Raw genomic sequence first — 23,552 nt, 5'->3', positions numbered from 1 at the left:
TACTTGACAAAATAATGCTCATTGGTACGGTTTTGGGCTCTTAGCTATACTCATGGAGGGGCCAAGTCGGTACTACAACATGTAAAATATTAGATCTTTTTATTGTAATATGAACAAGACAAAATACTTAACTTTGATACAAACCATGTCCACACTAATGTCATGAGTATTTATTACTGTCACAGGACATAAATGTATCACTTGATACAGAACAAGATACTAGTATCTTGTCACAGAGTACAATTGACTATGAACTTTTGTGCAGAGTTCTGTCTAACACAATTGCTGACTGGGCTGAGCTGCTCTATATTCTGATATAAGTAATCGAGGTGACGCAGTGGTGTATGGGAACTCTTCTGGGTATGTCTGTGCCACCATCTGTCATTCATAGTTGCTTCTGGCAGCACCTATGTTTATTTGTGGTTCTGTCACAACATACAAATCTTGCCGTGGCACCTTGCTCTTTACATGAAACCACATTCTCCCCTCTGCCATGTCCTCCAAACCTCTGCACCATCGCCTCATAGTGCTGTGTCGCATGATGTCGACAGGGGACGGAGTGGGGGAGGTCTGAAGCCAGACTTTTAGATGACAAGATGGAGCATAATTACAGCCAATGGCAGCTCCCTGTCTGCAGCTTGGTATCCACCTTGCAAGTGACTGGAACACTGGCCAAAAACCGACCACAGGTTGTGTGCCCACATCAAGTGATACAGATGCCGAGAGTGGGAAGACAGCAAGGGAATCTTTTGGGGTGGTGTGATGGCTGTCTGGTGCTAATGCCTTCATGGCCATCACCACAGGGTGCAGAATGGGCACTGACATCAGTGGTTGGGGTAGCTGGGAATTTGGCAGTGGTGGCTGTAGGCACAGTCTCCATGGGCACCACTCTGGACAACGGAACCATGACTGATATAGAGGTGGAGATGGCTGCTGCTGCAGCATAATTGTAAGAGTACCATAGCTGGTTCTGCTGATGTCAGTGTAATTCAGTGGAACCTCGTACAATGTAAGAACAACATCCCTAAACTTTTGTAATGACACAGTGCTCCCAACACTGCTTCTTGCCAAAAACTTTAAAGAAGACTTCATATTGTGGCTCACATTTTTTATGACCCAGCAGATTGAATTGTTTCTGTGGTGGCCACAGAAGATGAAACAACGCACCGTACCTTGTTCCATCTTCTTGTCATGTGGCAAGTAGGAGGAAAGAAAAATCTTTAAGGCTTACTCCCATGTGTGGGAAGGACTGAATTTCTCCACGTGACTTTTGAATGTCCAAATGAATCATTCAGCTTCACTGGTAGACTGAGGGTGAATAGGAGCAAAATCACATGGTGTATGCCATTGGTGGCACAAAACTGTTAAAAACAGCTGATGTGAGTTGTAGTCCATTGTCTGAGACAAGGACCTCAGGATGACCTCAAAGATAAAAAAAATAGAAGACTTGCAGTAGTGGAGAATGTAATTGGGACAAAAAAATGAAATTTTCTATGTGCATCTACCATCAAAAATCATCACATGTTCCAGAATTGACTGGCAAAATCAATATGGGTGCATTGATAGGGTCTGGATGGATGTGGCGACTCAAAAAGCATTGTGGAAGAACTGATTAATGTTCCATACAAACAGTGAAACAAGAGGTCATTTGTTCAATCTGAGCATCCATGCCCTGCCAAGCACAGTGATGTTGGGCGAGTTACTTCATGCAAACTATGTTCCAGTGACCTTGGTGCAGTAAGGACAAAACTTCTTGCTGGAGGGAGTGAGGAATGACAACCCATACATCATCATTGTATGCAACAGCAGAACACTTGCCCGTGCAGGTAGTGTGTTACATTGTGCAAAGCTGCAATGTGCCAGTGGGTGGGGAATTTTTTCAGACTGCACAGCCATCCAACAACCTGCATAGCTGGGTCAGAAACAGTTGCTGCAGCAATACATCAAAAATCAAGAGGAAAATTTTAAAGACTTTCAAAATTGTGAGTATCGATTTGATGACATGTTTCTTCAGACAAATCTAATACTGCATCGGTACCGACCAGCAACCAAGACATCAAGTCGGCATTCGAATGTTGGGCAGTCAGTCTGTACAATAACTCATACTGATAATTAGACGATATCAGAGCCCAGTGTTGCAATATTTGTGCTGTCCACGATGAGACAGAATTGGAAAGATTGAACAAGCCCGTTAAAGGCTGATGATCTGTAAGCAAATAGATCTTCTTTCCATACAAGTATTGGTGGAACTTGGTAACATCATAGAGAATGGCAATTGCCTCTTTTTCAAGCTTACTGTAAGTACATTGCACATTGTTTTGAGTTTTCAAGGCAAAAGTAATAGGCCTATCAGAAGCACCAATTCTATGGGAGAGCACAGCTTCAATCCTACAAGAAGTTGCATCCACAGCTAACGCAACAGGCTTTGCTGGATCAAAACTAATTGAACAATGCATCCTTCAATTGCTGAAATGTGTCCTGACAGTCTTGGGACCGCACAAAGGGAATACAGTTCCAGCACAACCAGTTCAGCGGAGCAGCAATTTGCACAGAGTTTACAATGAGTTTAATATAATAGGTAATCTTTCTCATGACAGCTTGAAGCTCCTTAATGTTACGGGGCACCAGTAGGCCTTTAATTGCAGACAAAGTGTGAATTAGCAGCATGAATACCCTGAGCATTTATAACATGTCCTAAATATTGAAGTTCTTTGTGGAAGAAGGAACACTTTTCCTAGTTGCACTTAAAGCCAGCCACTGAAATTACTTGAAACAAGCAGTCTATATTTTCCACTTGTTCAGTAGGCTTATGACCCACAGTAACAATATTGTCCAAATATTTTGTACAAGAAGGAAATTTTCCTGTTAATTGTTCCAGGAACCACTGAAAAATGGCAGGAGCTGAAGCACTTCCAAACATCAGTCATTGAAACTAGAACAAACACTGTTGAGTGTTGATCACAGAATATTGTCTGGACTGCTCATCCAGCAGCAACTGTAAGTATACCTCATGTAAATCAGTCTTAGAGAAGAATTTCCCCTGTCTCTGTCTGTCTATTAATTTGTCTGGTTGTGGGAGATGAAATGAATCCATGACAGTTTATGACTTTACTGGGGCTTTAAAATCTGCACACAGATGCGAACCTCCTGATGGCTTTTAGAGAATGACCAAAGGTGATGCACATTGACTGGCAGAAATTGGTTGGATAACTCATTGTCTTTCCATCTTGTAGTACCTAAACAATTTGCTCATGCACTGCATGGTAGACAGGCCTCAGTAGTGCTGGGCACTGAAACGCTGATTTGTAACATATTGTCTTGTGTGCATAGGTTGAACAAATCAAACAAGTCTAAACCAAAAAATTTTACACCCTTCGTAGATCTGAGTACATGAAACAAAACACATTTCATAATTTCATGAAAACTTGCTGGCAAACTGCACACGCCAAGTACTGATATTTCGTGGCCCTTATAAGCATACAAAACAGAAGTAGGGTTCTGTGGCTGTGGACTACTGATCATTTCATGCATGTCTTTATTGATAAGGGAAACAGAAGCACTTGTGTCTAACTGAAATTTATCTTTTGAGCCACTCTTAATTGGACGAAAAGTTTGTTCTCCTATCTGCATACTACTGCAGAAGATTTCCGTGATGTGGAAATGCAAGTCTTTGTTTGTGCCCACTTTAATGGCAGTGTCAACACAACATTTACCAAACTTGTTGATTGATTTGCTGAAGCCATGCACCTGGCTGGTGCTGCTGGACCTGACCTGAGCCTGGGCTGCCTTGTAAACACACTTAATATGACCTTTCCTACCACACTGGAAAAATTCTCCATCATGACAAGGACAAGCATTTCTGTTGTGGTTTGAAAAGCACTGAAGACAACACTTCTTCACTGTATTCTGTAGCACAAGTCGTGTACCACAAAACATAAATTTCTTATCTCTAATTTTACTGTTAGCCTGAGACCTGTTTTTATTCAATTTAACATTAGTGTGAACTTTAGACTGAGTGCCTTGAGCACTTTTACAACAGAAATACACGGAGCCTCAAAATCAACTCCAGTTGTGTCCACAGTAATTTGAGATTCCACAGTAGACAGAAATGTTTTTAGATCAGGGTATGGCAATATGAGGATAGCATTGCAAATACGTGTGTCTGATATTTTGCATAATTGTGCTATGTAACATGACATCACTATAACTGAGTCCACAAGAACACTTAAACCTGCAGTGTCTTGCAAGCCCTTTTAGTTTGGCAGTCCACTGTTTTAAAGTTTGTGCAAGCTGCTTCTTGAGACAGAAGAAATTAAACCTTGCTGCAGCAATATGTGCCTGAGCATCATAATGTTCATTGACGAGCATAACAAGTTTGTTGTAGCGTACAGTTTCAGGATGAGAATCAGGGCATAGTTTTAAATACAGATGGTGCACTTCAGCTGTGACAGCTGACAGAAAAAAAAGCATTGCACACCATTACTGTAATGTTGTGTGCTGTGAAATGGGCCTCTGTCTGTGTCCGAATATTCTGACCAGACCTCTTCATTAATATTGGATAGGCCAAACTTGGGTGTAACAACCGGTAACGGTGCTGAGTTATCTGTTGGACACTGAGCATTAGTTATTCAGTCTGCTGCTCTTGAAACTGAACAACTTCATTTAAATACTTTTTCTGTGGCAGCTCAGACATGGTTAAACACTTTATATGAGACACAGCAAATATCAAAATACACAAGGCAAGCCCTGAGCGGATGATGCACAGGAACAATGTGCACACATCATTACTGACTTTGTAATGAGGTGAGTAAAGTCTATGTAAACTACCAGACTCATCATCACTTGTCATACTGGATGAAATAACACCCATCAGTACAGTGACACCTTCTTAGCTTTGCCTCTGGAGGGGCTGAGCTGATACTACAACACATAAAATATTAGATCACTTTATTATAACACGAAGAAGATGGAATACTTAACTTTGTTACACAGGAATTTCATGAGTATTTATTGCTATCACAGAACATTAATGTATTACTTGATATAGAACAAAATACTAGTCTCTTCTCACAGAGTACAATTAACTGTAAACTTGTATGCAGAGCTCTGTGACAACAACTTTGTTTAGTTGTGTTCCATCGCAAGGTACAAACTGTGCCTTGATATCTCACTGTTTGAACAAGATAGCATTTACCACCAACAAGTGTTCAGTTTGGTTTATAGTTTTCCTATCTGATGGTTTCCAAGCCCACTTTATGAATGTTCTTATGGGGGAACTGATTATAAGATCTTGAGTAGCTACAAAATAGATCAGTCTTAACACATTCTCATGTAAGCTCTCTTTCCCACTATTCATCCTGTACGTAATCTCTTGCCCCTCTTTTGTAATAAAATCACAAAGTATAATTTTTTATTTATATTATTCCCTCCTTCCACTGTGTTGTCTAGTTCCTCATAAAACCCATCTTTTTCCTCTTCTTCACTCACTTCTGTTGGTGCATGTGTATTAACAAATGCTATGTCCCCATATTTGTGTGTAATAGTGAGGTATAGCAGTCATTTATTAACTGCCACAAAACTCTTCACTTCTGTTACCAGGCAGTCATGTATTACAGAATGTGTTCCACATTTGTATTTGTCATTTTTTGCATGTCTATGGAATATTATCAGCGTACTCTTTCTAAGGCAGTGATTCCCAACCTTTTTTGACTCGTGAACCCCTCCTACAATGATCTGAGTTGGGTGAACCACTCACTGACTTTTAAATATACATACAGTAGACATGCAAAAAATTTAATTCCAAGAAAAAGGTTTAATAACCGTAAATTAACTTAATCCTTGACAGTTAAAATCTAAAATTACTTGAGTTACGTCTTAATAGTTACACAATATGTAGGGTTAATTGCAATAATAAATACACTTTGTCATTGTAATTTCTCACCGCTTTGTTGGAATTCAGTGAGGAACCACAGAAGTTAAATAAAGTCTCAAATCACTTTCAGCACAAAGTTTGTGTCTGTATTTATTTATTAAATAGGCATATGAAGAAAATGACTTTTTGCACAAATATGGGAATTAAAAGGGTAATAAAACCATTGTGGCTTTATTCGCTAACACTGGGAATGCCTTTAAACTTAACCAAAAACCAATTAATGGCAAATATTTATAACTTTTCTGTAACTGAAAATCAGTGGGAAGTTCAAGAAGCTGCTCTTTTTCATTTATGCTTAATGTGGATTATAAAATCGTTGACTTTTATTATTGGACATAGCAGGAAAACATTTTCTGAAAGTTTTTCCAAGTCCCTTCAAATGTTCTTTAACCATGTTGTTGATATTTTTGTCAAAGAAAGATGATTTTTCACTAGGAAGTCATGAAGGATATCAAAGGACTTGGTTTGATACCCATTTAAACATGTTTCCCAAGAAATAAGTTTTTTAATGAATGATTTGATATGGTCTTGCACAGTACAAATCTTATATTCGAACTCTGGAGAGATAAGTTTAAACTAAATATTTTTGGGAAAAATCTGCCAAATAAGCTAAAGTTTGAAACCAGATTTCATCTTCCATTCACTTTGCTTTGTGAAGATGGTGAGAAAAACATAAACTTCATCTTTAAGACAATATGGTCTGGAAATAGTTCTACCTCACGATAGCCACCTTACTTTGGTGTGAGACAATAAACACTTATAAATGCTTCCCATTACCTCACAAAGGACTTCAATGATGCAGGAATTTGTAGGCCAAGCCTTAATAAAACTAATTATTTTCACTGCATCATCCAGCACAGATTTCAATCCATCAAGCATGTGTTTAGAAACAAGAGCCTGTCTATGAATGCAACAATGTGTCCAGGAAGTGTTCGCCTCTGCCGATTTCACTTTGGCAACAAACCCAGCATAACACCCTGTCATAGATTTCACACCATCTGCAAATAAATGCCTACACAGAAAGTCCAGTCTATTGAGTTTTCATGGAAGTATTCATCGTATATCTTAAATACCTCTCCTCCTGTAGTTATCTCTTTTAAGGGTCTGCAGAATAGTCGTTCCTCTTCTACAGACTCACCCTTAATATAATGGATGAAAAGTAATAAAAATGGCTAAACTGCTAACATCAGTCAATTCATCAAGTTCAATCACAAAGAAAGGACTGCCGTGAACTCTTTCCATAATTTTTGACATAGTTTGATATGTCTTTAATCCAGCAGTTGATCATATTATCAGACAATGATACCATACTGACCTTTTTGTGAAAGACTCTTCAAGCACGCACTGTACTACATTATTTATACATGGCTGCACTAAATCTTCAGCTGCTGAATGAGGTTTTATGGTTTTAGCAATTCTGTAGCTACTGGAAAAGTGATGGGGATTATGAAAATAATGTTATAAAACCCATTCTGATTTAAAGACACTTTTAATTAAAAGTAAACAATGTGATTTTATTTTTGTAGCAGGTATTGTAATTATGAACTTCATTAGTGTTTAAGAGCCATTAAATCAGTTACTTTGGTTTGTTGGGTCTTCAAATATTTGGCTTGAATCCTCAGCTGATCATAAATTTTTTTCTGTCACTTAACAATATCTTCTGCTCTGCCAATGTTTTGTGTATACTGAAAATGCCAAGTTACACTATGTATCTGATGCACTGGCAAATTGTTGGTCCATATGTAACTGACAAAATAGTTCATTTCACAGAAGAAAACAAGGCAGAAGCAGAACACCTGTAATGGCTCCACTGCCTTGGAAAATGAATTAGTGTTTGATCCAGTTTTTGGCATAATAACTGTTATATTTTTCTCAGTGAAGATACTACAGGTAATGGTGTACACATGTGCAATGGTAATATACAAAATATTTTACTGTGAGTAAAAATTCAGTTTGAAAAATTAGCATGTGCCAGATACAGATTGGTGATATGGCTACCAGAATAAAATTCTGGGTACAGATTATGTTACTAAATAACTAACTCTGTACCAGTATAGATGAAGAACATTGTGAATGATTACTACTGCATATTATGCTTGTGGCAGCTGTTTGGTTAACGAAAACTTGCTTTCTACTCACCATATAGTGGAGATGCTGAGTCACAGATAGGCACAACAAAAACACACACACACACACACACACACACACACACACACACACACACACACAACTACAACTACAACTACAGTCTGGCTGCTGAGGCCAGAGACTGTGATCATTTGTGTGTGTGAGTTATGTTTGTGTGTGTGTGTGTGTGTGTGTGTGTGTGTGTGTGTGTGTGTGTATGTGTATGTTGTCTGTTTCCAACAAATGTCTTGCTGGCCAAAATCTCACTTTCTGACAGTCTTTCTGTTGTGCCTATCTGCAAATCAGCATTGCCACTATATGGTGAGTAGCAACTATCCTTTTCATAATATTGTTACATACCACCCTGGATTTTTCATTGTATTGAAAACTTACTTTCTATAAGAAGTTCTGGGTACAGATTATGTTACTAAATATATTATATTATGCCATGTGATCTTAGAAAATTAAAATAGTCAAAATCACTCAACTTAATAATTTGTTGTTCTCTGAGACACTTGATTTGACAGAAATTGAAGAAGTTGAATGTGGCTGTTTGATAATTCCAAATTTAATTTCTCATCAGTATATACATTTAAAAATTCAGAATGTGCTGCCATTAATACTGCTTTATACTGCAGTTGCTGCATATTCTACTGGTAATACTATCAACATTGTATTAACTTTCAATTTTGAGAGAACTGATAATTTTCTTAGTTTTAGAAGTGAGTAATTGTTGACAAAATTAATTAGAGTTTCTGGAAACTTTTTTTTTTTTTTTTTTTTTCAAGAGGATTGTGCTATTTCTTTTTCTGTTTCTTAGTAGTTCACCACCAATGAGAAGCAACATAACAGATTCTGTTTATTGTGATAAAGTCATGGGTATAACCATCAATCCATTATAAAGACATAATATGGCGCTCTGTTTTAACAAGAGTCTTCACAGTAGTACCATAGTTCCACCAACATATGACACTGGATCTAAGTTTGTGAAGCATTTATTTACTTATTTCTCATACTTTGGTCACTTTTTGTACCATCAGAAGGGGTACTTTTACTCCATGTCTTACTTTGACCAAAAATTATGAAAAAGTTTGAGTGGCTCTTTCATGGATACTTCTGAGGGTAGTCAAGTGCACTCTTCTTGTCATAATTCTACATGTATTCCCTAGATGGTAACATAAAGCACATCCACCAAAAGCATGTGTGTGCACCCATAACTGGCACACATATTTGAGGTTAAATTCTATTTACTTTTGCTGTCTGGCTAAATCTAACTATCTCAACATTCTGGCCATCTCTTCTTTGTGTTCCCTGTCTATTATGGTGAGTGCAGTAATGCAATCGCTAAATTTTGGGCATTAATGAATTAGAGCAGCTCCATAGTTACTCTGTGCAAGCTGGCAGACATGGAGGTACTGATACATAAATTCACAAGTGAGCCTGTTTGTACATTGTAAGGCAGCTGGGTCAAGCTGCACTATCATTACAATAAGGACATGCAATGATGGGCCAGCCTGTGGTATATTTCCACCCTATTGGGATACAGAGGTGTTGATCTCTATGTGCCTGGAAGCATTGTAATGGTGAAACAAGCATGCTACTAACCACTATAAATAACCTCTGTTTCTAGCACAGTTATACATAGTCTGGCAGCTCCCTCTGTGACATCGGGTTCACACCAGTCTCTAACATGCTTTGGACCAATCAGCAGCCCATGCCGGCCTAGGCAGCCAGCTCCACCAGATCATGTCATGATTCTAAGTCTGCCCTGTGAACTTAGGCAACACAATGGAGAACATCCCCCAGGCACAACAGCAGCACTGAACTTCTGCCTTTGAGGGCAATGACTTGCAGCCAGGAGAGTATTGCCACCAGCTCTCCACATCAAGGTGGGCTTCTGTCCCAGTAGCCATGGTCACCAACAGGAATTCACTGAATGTACATGTTGCTGTCACTGATGTCTCAGAGCCACTTATTGCAAGCTCAGACATGTGCTGCTGAGTGAGGTAAACAGTGTCAGCAAAAGCAGGATATGGACGTCAAGTGGCCATCCCACTGCCGCTGCCTTCTGACCTCATTAGCACCGTCAATTGACTATGTGCCTGCAGAGGCTGAATCCAGGGGTGCCACAGCATTCTGGCACTGTAATCCAAAACCTATAAAATACATTGTATCTTGAAGCAGGATTTACATAGCTACCCTGTCAGCACAACTGTCTCTTCAGCCCACCACTCCACAATCTATACTCCATAGCAGCCCCACTTGCTCCAGGACGCTATAATGTGGAGTCAGGAGTACTTGCGGACCATGTCTGGCAACTGCTACCAGCACAGTTGATCTCCACACAGCACAGCTTCATAACTGAAGCATGTTGTGTTGTTACACAGTGGGGTGAGTGAGTAGACTATTGGCTATTGTAGTTTTGTTTTTTCCTATTTTACTGGTAAAGGGAATGGAGTCTAAGAAAGTGATGTATATGGATTTGAGGGTTATGTTTGTACAGCTAGGGGAACTGGTTGATCTTTTGTAATTCTGTGGTAATACGGAGGAGCATTATTTATGGCCTGTGAGATGTGGTCAGTGTAACTTGTGAGAGCATTCTGCACCAAATGCAGGGTCAGTACCAGTAATTGGTGTTGATTGCCATTGCTTTGAGTATATGGTTAATAGTGCACAGAGTTAGGATGGATGATGATAAGACCTAAGATGTAAGTATGTGTGGAGTCATACAGCCTGTTGTGAGTGAATTTTGTGTGCCTTAGGCTATATTGGCGATTAAGGTTCCACAATGACAAGTCTCAAACACAGGGTGTCACTAGTCAGGTAGCAGTTCAATCATTGGTTAATGAAATGGTGCAATTGAAATCATATAAAGCAGACCTGTGTAATAGACTTTTGGTTAGGGAGGAAGTACTGGAATTAGCTGAGCAACCTACTCCTTTATTAGATCTAGCGACAGCTAGTTTGACCACACTTTTCTCTGGAAAGTCAACTGACAGTGTAATGTCTTTTTTGAATGACCTGCAGTTAGCAGCTAATATTGAGAATTGGTCGCAGGTTCAGTTATTACAAGTGACAAAGTTACAGTTAGTAGGGGAAGCCAAGATGTATGTCAGATGTACAGAGGGACTAAGAGGCACTCAGACATTTGGTGATTTGAAAACAGGCCTGCTACAAAGGTACAAGAAGCAAAACTACTGGAGTCTTGTTTGTGAGAAGTTTGGTAGTGCGTCAAAGAAGTATAATGAGTCAGTAGAGAATTTTACAGACAGATTACAGAAGGTGAATGTGCAGACACGTGAATTAGGGGAAAGTGATGAGGCAAATAGAATCATATTCTGTGAAGCAAAACAGAGAGCATTGGTCACACTTTTGAAGGGCTCATCACCTGATATGTATAGAAGGGTGAGGATGATTACCCTAAAGGACTATACTCTGTGGTCAGATCAGCCACAAAGTTTGAAGACGTTGATGTAGCAACAGGAATACGGGATAAGAGAAGAGTATTTTTCACTGACATGAGGTGTTGTAGATGTGCGAGGATGGGACATTTGCAAGGTAATGTTTCCAACCTCATTGTAGTAGATGTGGTGTGGTTGAACAACACCAGTGTGACTGTAAGGGGAAAAAGGGGTTGGATAAGCTGGTGTTAAATGCAAACAGAAACACCATGCCCACCATGTGGAGCTCCAAATTTTGATGCAAAAAATATGTATGCAGAGGTGAATTGTAGTATAGTGGGGGTAGTGAAGGGTAGAATGTACAACTTTTATTAGACACAGGAGCACATGTATCAGTAGCAAGTATGCAACTTGTGGGCCAGTGGTGATTAAAGCCTCCACAATATAATTTACGTGGAGTTGGAGGTAGTGATGTGGAGTCTTTGAGTTCAGCAATGATGGATTTTCAGGGTGGGACACGGTGTTTTAGGCAGTGTGTAGAAGTCATGCCCTGCGTAAGTGATGGCTATTGCATGAACTTAAAGAATTGGAGTTTATGACAACAGAGCATTCCAAAATTGACCTTATGTGCCGTATAATTGAACTTATGGAGACAGTCACCAGCGAAGTATGAATGCAATGTGCACTAATCTTAAGGGTGAACCACTTAAACTGCAGTCAGCAGCAGTAAGGATTAAGTCACATGTTAGTGTGTTGCAGGGTACCAGGAAATTGGCCTGTTAATGCATAGAGCTGGGTAGAACTGGTAGAAAATGATGGGTTAAACTCATGTTGCTTCATAAGGAGAAGCTTAGGACATGTACAGTATAATGAGGCAAGTCCTTAGAATGCCTTTTTTACAATAAACGAAGAGATCGATACAACACCATTTTCTTCACATTATGATTACATTTCCAAATTTACACCAAATCAGCTGTACAAACATACACTAACAACTTTGTCAGTGTATGGAGATATAATCCACACTGTAACTAAACCAATTTTATCACGTAAGAGAAAAATACCATTCTGTGTAAAATAATTTCTCTAAAATTTTTGTATGTGCAGAGGAAAAGTAGAATGGGTTATAACTTTATTTAAATGTTTGTTAGTGCATGCAAACTAAAGGCATTTTTGCACAACTGCATTTATATTGCTAAATCACTTCTCTCACACATTGATTCAAAGATAGAATAATCACCAAATTTGAGTAGCTTAATTAAAGACATAAAAACACCAATTTTTCTCATGTTTTCATTTATCTGCTTTATTATAAAAAACTAAATACAACTAAACAAACAATTGTACAATCAAATGTATTAAAACAAAATTGATGAACTGACTTGTAAGTGTGGTGTACATACATATCAAAAAGCATCTGTTTTTGTGTACAAAAAGAAAGGAAAAGTGCTTTGTCAGTTGATCCAAGAGAGAGGGATAAGTGGTTGAAGCTATTAGCTTGTTATGATTTGATGCTTGGCAATGTAGTACAACAAAATGTGTTTTTATAAATTGTGGTTGATATACAGCAGAACTGAAGAGATAATGTAGCTTTTGGAAATAAACAAATGGAAAACATCTTGTGACCAGATTAATAATCAAACAACCCTCTGCCCAACTTTTGAAAACAGCTGGAGAAAGCAGAAACAGATTGGCATTCCAACCAGACAAGTAGCAGAATTCAGATTCTTAAACTTAATGTATTCCTCTTGACATATAACTACAAGCACTGATACATAAACATATGTACTGTCATCATTGTCATAGGAGCTATTGAGCAATCTAATACTGTTTGTATATAGAGGGGTTTACAAGGGAAGGTATTGGATGGGAAGGTGGTGCCCATGAATTCAGACAGTTTTGATGCTGATGGGGGTACAGCTCACCAAGGGAATGTTGGTAGTTAATTTGGAAGTCCTGCATGATGTGGATAAGGACTCAACCCATGTGCACCAGGGTAATGTGCAAACCACCTATTAAGTTGCGTTGTGTAGGAAGTTAGAGCATCTTAGAGGTACAGATAGATTGAAAATGGAGAAAGTATTGTTTGAATTTGAGGATTTTTTTCCTTGAGAATCTTTACCAGCAATACCTATAAAGTAGCATTGGGCCCTTACAGGAACTGAGTCACTGGTATATTGTAGACCTTACGGTACTTCATGATGCATGCAACAAATATTTGAGGAATTCTGAAATTTTCCCGGCGTATTTCTTTTTCTAATAATTTCCGGGTATGCAGCCGGATCCCGTTGACATTCTGCCACGATATTTGAGGAATTCATTGAGCAACTGCTAGTGGATGGGATATTAGAGGAAACCACTAGTCTGTTGAGTACAGCTATCATTGTTGTACTGAAAAAGTCTCCGGATGGGACCAAAAGATATAGATCCTAATGTGACTTCTGATGTCTTAACAGCAGAATCATAACCAATGCATATCCAATCCCGAACATTACTGAAACTATTGACAGTTTGAGGCAATGTAAGTGCTTCTCTATCTTACATCTGAGCTGAAGAGTGTGTCCCATCAGATAGATGTACACCTGGATAACCATCCAAAAACAGCATTCTCAGAGCCCTGGGGCCGTTTTCAGTATCATAGAATGCCATTTGGGTTGAAAAATGACCCAGAAACATTTCAGCATTTGTTGGATGGAATGCCAAGGGGACTGAAACCTTGCAAGTGTGTGGTGTACCTGGATGATGTAATCATTTTTGTGAAGGGTATGGCAGAGCATACACAATGTATGTGAGAGATTTTTAGAATATTACAAGCACTAAATTTAAAATTAAACGTGGAAAAATGTCACTTTGTATTAGAAGAAGTTATGTATTTAGGGCATATTATTAGCAGTGAAGGAGTTAAGATGAATCTCAGGTTGATATGGCCAATATGGGAATTTCCAGTTCCCAGTAATACTGAGGAGTTACAATCTTTTTTGCATTTAGGGAATTATTGTAGAAAATTTGTAGAAAGATTTACAGATATGGTGAGGCCCCTTACAAAACTGTTAAAAAAGGGGGTATACTTTGAATGGGTAATGCCAAGACACATTTGAAGAATTAAAGAGAGCGCTTACATAAGTCCAGTCCTAATTTTTCTAGGCTACGAGACAGAGTTTATCTTGTCAGCTGATGCTTCCAATCAGGCTATGGGGTATGTGTGTTCTCAGTCAAGTGGTAAACAGTGAGGATCATCCAGCAGCATGTGCCTCTAGGCAGTTGAACATAGCAGAGGAAAACCACTTGACAGCAGAAAAAGAGATGCTTAATGTGGTATATGGAATCATATATTTCACATGTTATTTGTATGGAAAGAACTTTAAAGTAGTAATGAACTGTGTAGTCTGTAGATGGTTGTTGGGGCTTAAGGACCCTTCCAGTAGACTGCCTAGATGGACATTAAGGTTAAGTGAAAAAAGTAGCAGTGATACAGACAATGGGTCACACACAACCTTGCAAAATGGAAAGTGGTGCAACAGGCAGACTTGGGATGTAAACAATATAAGTCACAGCCACAATTCACTGTGTGGGACTGGTTATTGTGTAAGACAGTTGTGTAAGGATGGAACTGAAGATGTTAGTGCCAGTGAAGCTAAAAGAGAAAGTGCAGAAAAAAGTGCACAACCATCTGTTGTCAGAGCATGTGGGTTGTAGAACAATTAATAGGTAAGTAGCAGAGCACTACTGGTGGAAGTCTAGAAAAGAAGATATGGATCAGTTTGTAAGTGGTTATGTGCAATGCACACAGTGGGCAGGTATGGACCATAAATTAATACCTTTGCAGAGGTTACCAGAAGCAACGGAGTCTTTTGAAATGATTGGATTGGATGTCCTATTGATTTGTGTTAACCATTATTGATCCTTTTTCTAGATATGTGGCAATGATTCCAATCCCTAACCATCAGGAGCAATGGTAGCACAAGCATTTGTCAACAGCTGGGTTCTAAGATCTGGAATACGAGAAACTATGATCACTGATCAAAGGACAAACTTTAATGTCTGATTTATTGAAGCATCTGTGTAATTTGCTAAAGGTTAAGAAGTTAGGTATTAGACATTGTACCCTCAGTCTGATGGTAGGATGAAGAGGGTGCAGCAACAGTCAGAAGGATGTTAAGTCATTATGTGGGCGTACACCATAACGATTGGACTAGGTATTTATCTTTTGTTGTGAGTGCGTATAATTCAGAAGCTGATTGTGTGACAGGGTTATCACTATATGAGGTAGTTTACAGGAGGTGCATGCCATTGCCATTCGACAAAGTAAAGCCGAAAATTGGCATGGAGGGGGAGCCTGTTAAGGATTTTGCTAAAAAGTGAGGGAAATTTGGAAGTATATTCAGCTTCTGAATTATACGCACTCACAACAAAAGATAAATACCCAGTCCAATCGTTATGGTGTACGCCCACATAATGACTTAACATCCTTCTGACTGTTGCTGCACCCTCTTCATCCTACCATCAGACTGAGGGTACAATGTCTAATATTTGGAAGTATATTCAGGGAGCTCCCCCCATGAACCATGGACCTTGCCGTTGGTGGGGAGGCTTGCGTGCCTCAGCGATACAGATGGCCGTACCGTAGGTGCAACCACAACGGAGGGGTATCTGTTGAGAGGCCAGACAAACATGTGGTTCCTGAAGAGGGGCAGCAGCCTTTTCAGTAGTTGCAGGGGCAACAGTCTGGATGATTGACTGATCTGACCTTGTAACATTAACCAAAACGGCCTTGCTGTGCTGGTACTGCGAACGGCTGAAAGCAAGGGGAAACTACAGCCGTAATTTTTCCCGAGGACATGCAGCTCTACTGTATGATTAAATGATGATGGCGTCCTCTTGGGTAAAATATTCCGGAGGTAAAATAGTCCCCCATTCGGATCTCCGGGCGGGGACTACTCACGAGGACGTCGTTATCAGGAGAAAGAAAACTGGCGTTCTAAGGATCGGAGCGTGGAATGTCAGATCACTTAATCGGGCAGGTAGGTTAGAAAATTTAAAAAGGGAAATGGATAGGTTAAAGTTAGATATAGTGGGAATTAGTGAAGTTCGGTGGCAGGAGGAACAAGACTTTTGGTCAGGTGATTACAGGGTTATAAATACAAAATCAAATAGGGGTAATGCAGGAGTAGGTTTAATAATGAATAAAAAAATAGGAGTGCGGGTTAGCTACTACAAACAGCATAGTGAACGCATTATTGTGGCCAAGATAGACACAAAGCCCATGCCTACTACAGTAGTACAAGTTTATATGCCAACTAGCTCTGCAGATGATGAAGAAATAGATGAAATGTATGACGAGATAAAAGAAATTATTCAGGTAGTGAAGGGAGACGAAAATTTAATAGTCATGGGTGACTGGAATTCGTCAGTAGGAAAAGGGAGAGAAGGAAACATAGTAGGTGAATATGGATTGGGGGGAAGGAATGAAAGAGGAAGCCGCCTTGTAGAATTTTGCACAGAGCATAACTTAATCATAGCTAACACTTGGTTCAAGAATCATGAAAGGAGGCTGTATACATGGAAGAAGCCAGGAGATACTGACAGGTTTCAGATAGATTATATAATGGTAAGACAGAGATTTAGGAACCAGGTTTTAAATTGTAAGACATTTCCTGGGGCAGATGTGGACTCTGACCACAATCTATTGGTTATGAACTGCAGATTGAAACTGAAGAAACTGCAAAAAGGTGGGAATTTAAGGAGATGGGACCTGGATAAACTGAAAGAACCAGAGGTTGTACAGAGTTTCAGGGAGAGCATAAGGGAACAATTGACAGGAATGGGGGAAAGAAATACAGTAGAAGAAGAATGGGTAGCTCTGAGGGATGAAGTGGTGAAGGCAGCAGACGATCAAGTAGGTAAAAAGACTAGGGCTAATAGAAATCCTTGGGTAACAGAAGAAATATTGGATTTAATTGATGAAAGGAGAAAATATAAAAATGCAGTAAATGAAGCAGGCAAAAAGGAATACAAACGTCTCAAAAATGAGATCGACCGAAAGTGCAAAAGGGCTAAGCAGGGATGGCTAGAGGACAAATGTAAGGATGTAGAGGCTCTAGTCTCACTAGGGGTAAGATAGATACTGCCTACAGGAAAATTAAAGAGACCTTTGGAGAGAAGAGAACCACTTGTATGAATATCAAGAGCTCAGATGGAAACCCAGTTCTAAGCACAGAAGGGAAGGCAGAAAGGTGGAAGGAGTATATAGAGGGTTTATACAAGGGAGATGTACTTGAGGACAATATTATGGAAATGGAAGAGGCTGTAGATGAAGACGAAATGGGAGATAAGATACTGCGTGAAGAGTTTGACAGAGCACTGAAAGACCTGAGTCGAAACAAGGCCCCGGGAGTAGACAACATTCCACTAGAACTACTGATGGCCTCGGGAGAGCCAGTCATGACAAAACTCTACCATCTGGTGAGCACGATGTATGAGACAGGCGAAATACCCTCAGACTTCAAGAAGAATATAATAATTCCAATCCCAAAGAAAGCAGGTGTTGACAGATGTGAAAATTACCGAACTATCAGTTTAATAAGTCACAGCTGCAAAATACTAACGCGAATTCTTTACAGACGAATGGAAAAACTGGTAGAAGCTGACCTCGGGGAAGATCAGTTTGGATTCCGTAGGAATGTTGGAACACGTGAGGCAATACTGACCTTACGACTTATCTTGGAAGAAAGATTAAGAAAAGGCAAACCTACGTTTCTAGCATTTGTAGACTTAGAGAAAGCTTTTGACAATGTTGACTGGAATACTCTCTTTCAAATTCTGAAGGTGGCAGGGGTAAAATACAGGGAGCGAAAGGCTATTTACAATTTGTACAGAAACCAGATGGCAGTTATAAGAGTCGAGGGGCATGAAAGGGAAGCAGTGGTTGGGAAAGGAGTGAGACAGGGTTGTAGCCTCTCCCCGATGTTATTCAATCTGTATATTGAGCAAGCAGTAAAGGAAACAAAAGAAAAATTCGGAGTAGGTATTAAAATTCATGGAGAAGAAGTAAAAACTTTGAGGTTCGCCGATGACATTGTAATTCTGTCAGAGACAGCAAAGGACCTGGAAGAGCAGTTGAACGGAATGGACAGTGTCTTGAAAGGAGGATATAAGATGAACATCAACAAAAGCAAAACGAGGATAATGGAATGTAGTCAAATTAAGTCGGGTGATGCTGAGGGAATTAGATTAGGAAATGAGACACTTAAAGTAGTAAAGGAGTTTTGCTATTTGGGGAGTAAAATAACCGATGATGGTCGAAGTAGAGAGGATATAAAATGTAGACTGGCAATGGCAAGGAAAGCGTTTCTCAAGAAGAGAAATTTGTTAACATCGAGTATAGATTTAGGTGTCAGGAAGTCGTTTCTGAAAGTATTTGTATGGAGTGTAGCCATGTATGGAAGTGAGACATGGACGATAACTAGTTTGGACAAGAAGAGAATAGAAGCTTTCGAAATGTGGTGCTACAGAAGAATGCTGAAGATGAGGTGGGTAGATCACGTAACTAATGAGGAGGTATTGAATAGGATTGGGGAGAAGAGAAGTTTGTGGCACAACTTGACTAGAAGAAGGGATCGGTTGGTAGGACATGTTTTGAGGCATCAAGGGATCACAAATTTAGCATTGGAGGGCAGCGTGGAGGGTAAAAATCGTAGAGGGAGACCAAGAGATCAATACACTAAGCAGATTCAGAAGGATGTAGGTTGCAGTAGGTACTGGGAGATGAAGAAGCTTGCACAGGATAGAGTAGCATGGAGAGCTGCATCAAACCAGTCTCAGGACTGAAGACCACAACAACAACAACATTCAGGGAGCTAATGTCAGAGCCCTGGAATATCAAGAGCAGTTGGGAAGTCATGAGGGCAAATTACCCAAATATAAAATTGGTCAGTGGGGTAATGTTATCAAACTCTTATGTTCCAAAGGGTAAGACCAAGAAATTTGTAACTCATTATTGAGGGCCATATAAGGTAGTTGGGGTAACACACCAGTGAACATCAAGCTTCAGTTACAGACTCATACCACTGTTGTGCATGTTGGGCATCTGAAGCCATTTTGTAGCACTCCAAATGCTTCGACACAGTTGTTATCATCCATTGAGGGTAGGAATATGAGTAGTAGGAAGAAGAAGAAGAAGAAGAAGAAGAAGAAGAAGAAGTGAGGAAACCTCCTTTGTCCTGTATTGGAGATTCCGTTTGGATTAAAACCAAGCAAGTAGGGGGGAAGAGTTTACATTTAGCTTATAATACACATGTCATTTAGGGGTGTAAAGGATTAGCATATCAGTGGAGGATGGGGATAGTTGAAAGAAATTTTGTTCATGATATATGTAGGATTATACTTTTATATTCATTTGTGTGTAAGTTAGGTATTCAAGGGTTGAGTTTCCTTTTGTATGTCTGTACAACAGCAGACCTCTTGTAGGTGAGAGGGTTGTGATCGGAGTTCCCTGTTCCCAGGTTGCCATAGGTTAAAGTAAAAGATGAGTGGAGTCCTCACCTTAGCAGTGTTGCACCTCTTTGCAGGGAACATGGTGGAGGTGTTGGAGGTACTACCATTGGAAACCAGATTACTTTTTACAAGGCAAGAGGATGTGGTACTCACAAGCAATCTTTGAGCACTTTAGCTGACTCTGAGCTTTGGTGAGATTCATCCAAGTAAGAACACAGGAGGTTATGCTGATCATGGAAGATGGTGATAGTTATGCAGTGATGTTGCTAACTAAACTCAAACATTGTCAGAGGGAGAGTGTTACTATTTTCCCAATCTGGGTGGTGCATACAAGTACCAGCATGTGCAAGATGCAGTTTTACTTAGATAAAGCAGATCAGGATTGTTCAAGTGGTATACTGAAGCCACGACCCTATTTTCAGCAAGCAGGTTCATACTGGATGTTTTCTGTAAACAGTACCAAAGTGGTAGTAGAAGCTACTAAGAGTGAGGTAAGCTCATGGGAGCTGAACATTTGGCTCAGTACAGGAGTGGAATACTTATTAATGGGACAGACTGTGACATAACGCGGCCAGTGTTTTATCTATCAGCCTCTGTTACACAGGGAAAAAAGTGGAAGATTACACACCAAAAATTGTGCTGGAGAAGCCACTAGCAATGCTTCCAGGGAATGTTTGACGTACCTGAATGAGACATTGGATCCTAACTTAATCCTGTCCTTAAACCAGCTAATAGAAATGTAAGAGTGGCATGTTTCAGTAGAACAAATGCTTTCATATGTTCGGCAATATCAGGAGTAGTGACACATGAGCAAGACCATAAGCATCAAAATCACAGGCAACGTGTTAGTGTTCAATCCGTTTTGCGCAGCCTTCCTCTACCTCAGGCAAAGGGCCACTTGCCGATGTGATCCTCCAGTACATGAAATACTGCTGGACTGGTTAACCATTTGTAAATGAGAAGGTATGATGAGTGCAAAAGCTAGATATAATAATAAGAGCGTTATGTTACAGTATGTAATTAGTTGTGATTCAAAGGGCAAGCAACCTTGCGTAGTGTTGAAACAAGCATTGTTGCTTACCTTATGAGGTGCCACTAGGGTGTGATAAGGGGATATTCATGTAACTATTTGTTTAATGTTTTGGAAGTGTTAATGGTTAAGAGGTTGCTCAAATGTGTCTGGAGGTTTTACTTAGTAGCATAAGGACCAGTGAAGCCAGTGGGCTGATAATTATAGGAAGAATGTACCCCACTTTCAGTGCTTTGTTGCTGAATATAAGAGGAAAAACTGTAAAATAACCTATGTCATGACATTGTGGTGAAGTCTTCTGTTGGAGTCTAGCCATAGGTTCAGACCTGGGGTCCCAGTCGTCTCAAAGAGAAGAGGTATGTAATGCTGTAATTTTGGGCATTGCTGAATTAAAGCAGTTCCATTGCAGCCATGTGCAGGGCAAGCGGGCAGGCTTGGAGGCACCTGTATGTAATTTCACAAGTGAGCCTGCACATACACTGCAAGGTGGCCAGGTAAAGCCACGCAATCGTAGTGAAATCGCAGAAAGGCCATGCAATGATAGGCTGGCCTGCAGTATATTTCCACATGATTGGGACACAGAGGTGCAATTTGTTAGCAGCCTCCAAGACATCACATCAGATGAATTTGCAATTGTGAATAAGGACTACCATCAGCTGTAGAATGGAATTATGACAATGAAAATTTGTGCCGGACCAGGACTCAAACCCAGATTCGTCAGCCACGTGTCTTCGACCTGTACTTGTACATCCATCATATATATTCCTGTACAGGTCAGACATTGTACTTGAAAGTCACTTGCCCACTATGGGCAGATAAAGACGATATTGCAGTGCCTGTTGGCCCAAGTTCCTTTGCATGTCCAAAGGAACTTTGCACTGTAATCAGAATAACACAGGCACTGCAATTTTGTCTTTATCTGCCAGTCCCGGACAAGCAACTTTCAAGTACAATGTTTGACCTGCACGGGAATATACATAATGGATTTACGAGTACAGATTGTAGACGCATGGTTGACAACATGTGGAAGTTTGGGTCTGGCCATGAGTCGTGGACAGATAGCCAAATGGTAAGGTGACTACTCATGATAAGTGGGAAATCCAGGTTCAAATCCCGCCTCATTCCATTCTACAGCCGATAGAAGTCCTTATTCGCAATTACAAATTCATTTTATATTTTTCATAACAGTGCCTGTTCCTTTGGACATCCAGGCATGTCCAAAGGAACTTTGCGTTGTAATCAGAATAACACAGGCACTGCAATATCGTCCAAGACATCAGGTCCATGTCAGTTTCCAATACACTATGGGCCAGCGAGCAGCTGAAGGTGGTCCCAGCAGCCAGCTGCACCAGTTCAGCGTATGATTTGAAGTCCATCCTACAGCCTTACTTTGCATAGTGGGGAGCCATCCCCCATGTGCCACAGCAGCACCAAAATTCTGCCTTGGGGGGCAGCAGTTTGCAGTTAAGAGTATTGCCACCATCCCTTCTGACCAGAGTGAGCTTGTAACCCAGCAGCTGTGACTGCCTATGGGAATTTAGTGGATGTATGTGGCACTGGCACTGTGCACTCAGGGTCACATACAATTGGTTCAGGCGTGCACTGCTGAGTGAGGTAAACAGTGTCAGCAAAGCAGGATGTGGATGTCAAATGGCCACCCACTGCTGCAGGCTTCTGATGTCATCAGCATGCCGGTGGACCACGTGTCTCCAGAGGGAGAATCCAGGGATGTCACAACATACCAGAATTGTAACCCAAAATGAATAAAATCTATTTTATCTCGCAGCAGAGTTTTCCTAGCCATCCTTGGCCGGCACCATCACCTCCACAACTCATCATTCCACCACCTCTACACCACAGTGGTCCTACTTACCCTGGGTTGCTATAGTAGTAATATAACTAATAATAATTTTTATATAAGAGTTGATCAGCAAGTTTCTTTTTGAGGGCATTGCTGCTGTGTATATGCAATGTTGGGCAACTCCAGTGTGGGTATATAAGCACTGACATGTAGGAAGGAATCAGTGTGGCATTCATGTCTTTCTGACTTGCATGCAGTAAATGGGGAAACATGAACTATGGAGACATTATTACAAAATGCATCCAAACAGGACCAACATAGTGTTATTCTTTTCTCGGCTGCTGAAGGAGAAATGCTGGTAGACATCCATCCGAGAATGAATAATTTGTATGGGGGCAGCATGTCTATCAAAAACCTTCATTGTGGAATGGTGCACAAAATTACGTGCTGGCTGCAATTTGACGCAAGACACTGGTCAGACTGGAAGGCCAGCCTCATCCATTGCAAGTGGGCAACAGTCAAGCAGCCACCCTATAGTCCCCATCTCTCCCCATGTTGTTATCAGGGCTTTGGTCCCTGAAAAACGGCCTTGAAGTTTTGACTATTTCTGTCACATGACAATGTGCAGCAGGCAGTTATGAACTACTTCAGGCAGCAGGATATGGTATTTTACCAAACATGTATCTTCAAACTGGTTCATTGGTGGGGTGATTGCTTTGAGGGTCATGGCAATTTTGCCTGGTTGGCATATCGATTCTGGACTGTATG

General features: G+C 40.2%; 1 long non-coding RNA gene across 2 annotated transcripts in view; it reads left to right on the top strand.

Moving 5' to 3' along the window:
• LOC126248917 (uncharacterized) overlaps positions 1-23,552 on the top strand; it is a 62,453-nt gene that overhangs the window by 26,980 nt on the left and 11,921 nt on the right. For both annotated transcript variants that reach the window (XR_007545557.1, XR_007545556.1), the window contains exon 4: positions 2,879-2,997. This is a non-coding gene — a long non-coding RNA (uncharacterized LOC126248917). The remainder of the gene's footprint in view (positions 1-2,878; positions 2,998-23,552) is intronic.

This window comes from Schistocerca nitens, chromosome 3 (genome assembly GCF_023898315.1).
Source record: "Schistocerca nitens isolate TAMUIC-IGC-003100 chromosome 3, iqSchNite1.1, whole genome shotgun sequence".
NCBI lineage: Eukaryota > Metazoa > Arthropoda > Insecta > Orthoptera > Acrididae > Schistocerca > Schistocerca nitens.
The sequence above is the reverse complement of the archived record's forward strand: the minus strand, read 5'-3'. Positions and strand labels throughout refer to the sequence as shown.